A 7,217-nucleotide genomic window follows, 5' to 3' on the forward strand; every position below is an offset into this window, starting at 1 on the left:
CCTGCATCAACTGGTAGGGGTTAGGATCAAGCTACTTACTTAATCCTAGAATCTGGGAACAATGAGTCTCTACCTTGCTCCTTAAGTGCTCCTGCTTAATAGTCAATCCTACATCTTTAAGATCAATTTAGAAATTAGTTTGTTCAAGACACACAACTTTCTATTCTTCCTCTTCATATATTGTGTTATCCCAGTCTGTGGGACAAGTCTTCTGCCTTGACCTTGACTTTTAATTTTATTCATTCATTAATTCATTTATTCATTCAGTATTTAGGAGAACCTACTCTATGGGTCACTCAAGTCCTTAGTCTTCTTGCTTGGTGATGCTAATTACTCCTCTATGAATGAGTCAACATAACCCCCACTGACTCATCGGTCCTGTTGCCCATGAGCAAACATTTATTGAAGGCCGACTATTATTAGTCTTTCAGTCTTCCAGGTATAAAGGATGCTTGGATCACTTAAAGCTACACTTTCCTTGCTAATTGGAAACCCGAGTACCACTTTCTGCCTGTCTCACAACCTCATTCATCACTTTTTCCCCATTTAGCTAACCCTCTGGATCAGCATGTAAATGCTGGGTCACACCCAGGTCCCAGGTCCTACTTTCTGGAGCCAGTTATTGTCTCTCACACAGGCGTTGTCACTCATGACAAGCAGCCTGAGAGCAGTTTCCATTCCATAGTCAAGGATTTTTAGGTCATTTCTATGAAGTCCTTTCTAATCCCCCTAGATATAAACAAAGCTTCCTTCTATTTTGCATTACTAGTCTCCAAATATGTATAGTCTTCCATTTTTTTATGTATCTTTCTCTTCCATGACCTCTGTAAGGGCAAGACCAAATTGTGTTCTCAGGACTTAGCTTAGAATGAATAATTGTATTAGACTGAACAACCATCTGCCCAGTGACTCCATGATGGAATAATTGAACGAATGACTATTAGTCAATGGACAGAAACAGAGATGACAAGGGTCTGGTTTTAGTGACGTTAGTGATTTATGATCTTTGCTACTCAAAGTCCAGTGGGGAAACTCCACTTCCATCAAGAGAAGAAAGTGCCAAGTAAAGGCTCAAGTAAAGAACCACAGGAGTTCTGAGGGAGCCATTCTGTGTCTAGAAGGCCCAGGGAAGTGCTCCTGGAGAGAAGGATTCCTGGAAGAAGACCAGATTCCACTCTTCCCTGTCTTTTAGAAGGAAGACATACTACGCATGCCCTTAGGAGGTCCTAGTGGGCTGCATTGGTCATTGAATTTTCCTATTCCTAGCCTGACTTGGTATGCTGTTTCACAAATAGGTATGTTCTAAGTGAGCCAATGTTTTTCTCAGGTTGTAACATGTTGCTTTTACTGCACATTCTATGCTTTCCTCCTCAAGACAACCAGTGCAAGCTGGTCTGACTTTTCACTTGTAGTTCAGAATGGATTATTTGCTTTTATATTAAAAAAAAAACAAACAGGGAAAGAGAAAATAAATGACTCAATAATGTTCGAATTCCAGACACTGTGGAGCCAGACTGGTCTTGAAGGTCAATATTTTGGAATATCAGCCACTTGGATAAAACTAGTTAAAGAGTATGCTCCATTTAATATTACTGATCATAACAATTTGGTTCTTGTTTACTTTCAAATATTCTATGAATGAATTGTCCAGACACTTTCCCGGTTCATGGACAAAAGATCACTTTTCTCTCCTTGCTCACAAGACTAATGAGAGTAGGCGAGGGTCATCAGCATTAAAGTTAAATAAGAGAATTGTTACATTTATGTATTAGGAAGGGGCATCCACTGAACTTGGAGGCTCAACACCCACTCTTGCCTTGCATGGAGAATGAATCAGAAATTACATTGTTATAGAACAGCCACTTCCACTCACCTAAAATGATCTGTACCTAATAATAACGGAGCTGGTTAAATTGCTGTTCACAGCACCCACAGAACATCTTGATGATTCTTATTTTAAACTCTTTAGCTTGTCCTACTCAAACATGAGGGAAAATGCTATCCTTTCACCAGCCGCCCATTATCTGGAGAATAGGATGTCCCCACAGAAAACTCAGGAACTCTCAAAACCAGGGCTCTTAGAGGGGATCCGGAGATTTTTTTCACATGCTCAAGTGTTATCTCTTCTACATAGATTTCTCTGACCATTCTATGCTATTGAGATTTAGCCTCATAAAATTCATTTTCTGCAGAATCTTGTTGACAACCATGAACAGCTTTGGGACTTTGCATATAATGGTGTAGTTTTATTTAATTTTTATAATAAAATTTAACTATTTTTATGTGTTAGTCTTGCCTCTAGTTTTATTATAAGCTCTGAGGGCAGGGGCCATGCCTCAATATATAACCATTTACACGCCACATAGCTGCACAGCTAACATAGCACCTTGCTTAGAAATATCTAGGAAAAGATGAGACTGCAGCAGATGGCATTTATTGGAGTTGCAGGCACCTCTCTGTATTTCACCGCAGGTGATTTTTACTTTTGCCTTTTATCATTGTATCACAGTAACTTAGCATATTGCCTGGCACCAAGTGGGTACCCGATAAATGCTTGTGGAGTCATTAAATCAGTTACTGAAAAGTTTCAGTTCTTTTCTCTTTTCCTTTTGATTCAAACTACTCTCATCCAGCACCCTGACTCACCTGACTCACCTGCCTCCCCCCCCCCCCCCCCCCGGCACGCTCCAGACTCAGAAAAACAGAACAAAGCCCCAATGACCTTGTGAAACCAGAAAGAGCGATGCCATGGCTGACATGGACCAGATGCAATGACCAACAGCCCCCTGCCCTAGCACCGACCAATCAATAGAGACCATACCCTAACTTTACCACTATTGATTATTTCCCCCTATATAACCCACCCCCTAGAAGCCGTCCCCGAGCCAGGTCTTTGAGCTTGAGCTCACCTGTGCCTCTGGGTGGGGTGTCATTTCCTTAAAAATAAACCTTTACTTTCTTGGCTGCACACCCCTGTTCAGATTTGATTGGGCTTTGATGTGCGCAGGCAAATGAACCTCTTTAGTTTGGTAATAAGTGGATGAGAGGATGCAGAATTCAATGATTATTTTTTCTTAACCCCCCCCCCACCTCTCCCATACCCACCTGTTTACCTCTAGAAATGAAAGAATAGGAAAATATTCTGAGGGTTCTACCTTTGCATATTCTTCAAAACAAGAATTTTCTTTACAACAAGCATAAGCAATATGCAGGAAGCTCACTGCTTTGCAGGTCAGTTCAGTCTATCTAGGGACACCTCTAGCTGTTATGAAAGTATTCTTATGCACACCTTATTCCTATGTAATAGAATATTTCCTTGCGATTGATGACCAGAGCCTTAAAAAAAGAAAACTAGAAAAAGAAAAGATGGTCCTGTTCTAAATGTTCTGGTGGGAACTTCCAACAATTGGGACCAGCTGCTGTCTCCGGAGCTAACGAAGTGGTGACAGAAACAGCCTTGTGATTATCCACCACAGTCTCAAAGTCCACTTTGCTCCCTACAACTCTTTCCTAATCCATATAAGCAGAAGCTAAGTAGGGCAGTTAAACCAGGAATCATTTATATTGTGTGCCCTTGGATTCATTTGCAGCCACCCGCCAGGCTAAGTGAGGAAGCTCCCAGAGAGAAAGTGTAGCTGCCGGGCTGGCTGCCTGCCGAGATGGACACCAAGCTCTCCTTCTGAGCTGGGTGCTCCCTGAGTTGCAGAGTGCTGCAAGTCCACCTTCCTGCTCCCCTAGGGGTGATGAGGGAACGCGACAGGAGAATCATGAAGTGTGGGTGTCAGATTCCTTCCTGGCATTTCTGAAGGAAATGGCTTGCTGGAGGGAGTAGTCTGACCCAAGAACCTGAATAGGGACTGCGAGTGGAGTCCCTGGGAAAACGACGGGGCACCTTCCACTTCGAGAGGAACTGAGCAGCTCAGGAGCCTCACATGAAAGAACACTCAGGTAAGAGGAGGAAGCACATATGTGGGCCCTAAGAAGAGGGTTTTGGGGCATGATCTCCAGCTCTCAAGAAACATGACAGCTCCTCTCTAATGGAGCTATAGTTACCAAGGAGACCAAAGTGAGGCTGAATGCTACCCTGAGAAATCCAAACCCAGACCTACCTGGTGACCAGCACATCATGGATGTCCCAAGTAGAGAATAGAGAAGAACCAGCCCAGCCTAGGGCCATGTAGTTAAGACCACCTCTTCTGAAAGATCTTGTCCCTTTTTTTCCCCCTTTATTGATTAAGGTATTACAAATAAATTAAGCTTAACTAAATTAAAGGAAAATCATGCAGCATCTGTCATTGTGATTTGACGGAACATTAGATTTGTCAGACCATGGTTGAAGGCATTCATTGGAAAAAAGAAAACCCATTTTTAAATATTTGTAAGCCACTAATTTTGACTGTTCATGAAATTGGCTACATTACTATTGAACCACAATCAGACTTCCTGTAATTTCCATTCATTGAGCCTGGTCCTTCCTTCTTAAACCACCAACTACTTCTTCTTCCACATAAGGGTCCGTCAGCTACCAGAAGATAGTGGCTTGGTCTTATTTAGGCTGAACATGTGACGTTTTGTTAACTGTTTTCTGAGTCTTTGGCTTTCAGACCTCTCATGACACTGTGGCTCTCATTTGGATATTCTCCAGTTTTCCAGGATCTTTTAAAAAATGTGGTGACAGGAAGTGACTCTAGTACTTCTGGAAGGATCCAGCCAGAACAGGATAGAAAGCAAAAGTGTTCTTCCCCTTGATCTGGAAGCCATCCTTGGGTATAAATTCTTATTAGTTTGGCTAAAAATTAATAGACACAGTTTTTCTTACCATGTGTCAGGAATTATGCTAAAGTCTTCTTTTGTACTATATTATTTAATCTTTATAAAAATACTGGTGGAAATTTCCTATTTGGGTCAAAATAGAGTCACAGTAACCAGATTTATTCTTCCACCTTAAAAAACACACACTAAAAATCTGAATAAAATACATTAAACAACAATTTTCAAGAATTATTAGAGACTAGGCAACAAAGAGCAGTGTTCCCCAAGATACAGGAAGCAAACAAGTTGAGCCCTATGATTGTCTTAGTTTACTGTCTAGAGAGAGCTCTCAGGCCAGTGAACAGGGAGGTGGAGCCCAGGCAAAGCCCAGTGGCCTCATGGAGTTGAGGAGACAGAACTGGGAATCTGGGAAGGCTAAGGGGGCCACTGTTCACAGGGCAGACAGCAGAGGAGAGAGCTTGAGATGGGGACAGCACTCCCACTGAGTTTTCAGCTGAGGGGTGCTGAAAACTCAGCACCTATACATGAGAAAACTAACCCAGGCTGGGGAAAACCGCCTGAAAGGACTTGGGGGACAATCCTCAGACCACACATAGAGTCAGGAATAGTGCCTATTCCTACCAGTGAGAGTAGAAAAATTACTACCACACACAACATTGGGTAGAGTATTCAGTAGGCTCTTATCTCAGGAGTGAGAAAAAATTCTCCCTGGACTGGCCCTGGCTGGTTTGGCTCAGCGTCAGCCTGTGGGTTGAAGGGTCCTGGGTTCGATTCAGGTCAAGGGCATGTGCCTGGGTTGTGGGCACATCCCCAGTGGGAGGTGTGCAGGAGGCAGCTGATCGATGTTTCTCTCTAATCGGTGTTTCTGGCTTCCTAGACTAAATATTTATCTTGTCCTGTTTATCAAAGTTATTATTTTAAAATGGGAAAGATCCCAGTGGTTGAGTGTCAACCTATGAACCAGGAGGTCACAGTTCAATTCTGAGTCAAGGCACATGCCTGGGTTGTGGGCTCAGATCCCGGTGGGAGGTTGGTGGAGGAGGCAGCTGATCATTGATTCTCTCTCATCAGTGATGTTTCTATCTCTCCCTCTCACTTCCTCTCTGAAATCAATAAAAATATATTTTAAAAAATATATAAAATGGAAAAGATCCAACTTTCAGTGTAACTTAGCAGCGTCTCAGAACAAATCTCAGGGATATTTATAGAAATAAAAAATATTCAGCACTGGACAAGGTGAAATTATAATGTCTAGTATCTAATCATATATCACCAGGCATGCAAAAGGCAATAAATTACAAAGCGTAATGAAGGGAAATATCAGTTCATTGAAACAGTACCAGAAATAATACAGATGGTATAATTAGTAGGCAATATTATACAGTTATTATAACTGTATTACATATGTTCAAGACACTAGGGGAAAGATTAAACATATTAACTAGAGACATGGAAAATAAAAAATTTCAAATAGAAATCCTAGAAATTAAAAACTCTATTTCCTCATGAGAAAAATATACTGGATGGGATTAACGAAAGATATGAAATTGCAGAAGAAAAGATTAATGAACTTGAATGAATAGCAATATAACTATTCAAATTTAACACAGAGAGGGAAAAAGGCTGAAAAAAAACAATGAACAGAGCACCAATCAGGTGTGGGACAAAGTAAAACACCTGATGTAAGTATGATAGGATTTCAGAAAGGGCAGTAAGGAGGAAAAAAACAAACTTGATGAAATAATGGCTATTTTTTTCTAAATTTGAGTAAAAAAAGGTCAACAAGATTCAAGCACAAGAAACATGTAGCACACCAAGGCACACTGGAATCAAATTGCTTAAAACTGGCGATAAAGAGAAAAATCTTAAAGGAGCAAGAAGGAAACAAATCAAAAGATAAAGAAGAGCAAATATAAGGATAACAGCAGATTTCTCATTGGAAACAATGCAGAACAGTAGACAGTGAAGCAAAAATCTTTAGAGGGAGAGAGAGACAGACAGAGAGAGAGAAAGAGAGAGAGAGAGAGAGAGAGAGAAAGAGAGAGAGAGAGAGAGAGAGAGAGGATTATCAACCTAGAAATTCAGTTAATCAGTTAAAAACAAAGAGAAGAGAAAATAAAGACTTTTTAAACATACAAAAATTGAAAATATTCATCAATAGCAGACTGGCATTACAAGACATTCTAAAGGGTATCCTTTTAGCAGAAGAAAAATAATATCAATGGCAACCTGCATCTACACAAAGGAATAAAAGCTTTAGAAATGGTAACTAAGTGGCAAGTAGTGTATAAAATACTTCTTTCTTGTTTAAACATCTTTAAAAGCTAATCAACTGCTCAAAAGAAAAATAATAACAATACATTATGGGTGTTATAGCACATGTATAAGTAAAATGTAAGACAGCAATGGCCCAAAGCGAGAAGTGGAAGTATACTGTTATGTAG

The sequence above is a fragment of the Myotis brandtii genome, unplaced genomic scaffold (genome assembly GCF_000412655.1).
Source record: "Myotis brandtii unplaced genomic scaffold, ASM41265v1 scaffold421, whole genome shotgun sequence".
NCBI classification, from domain to species: Eukaryota; Metazoa; Chordata; class Mammalia; order Chiroptera; family Vespertilionidae; genus Myotis; species Myotis brandtii.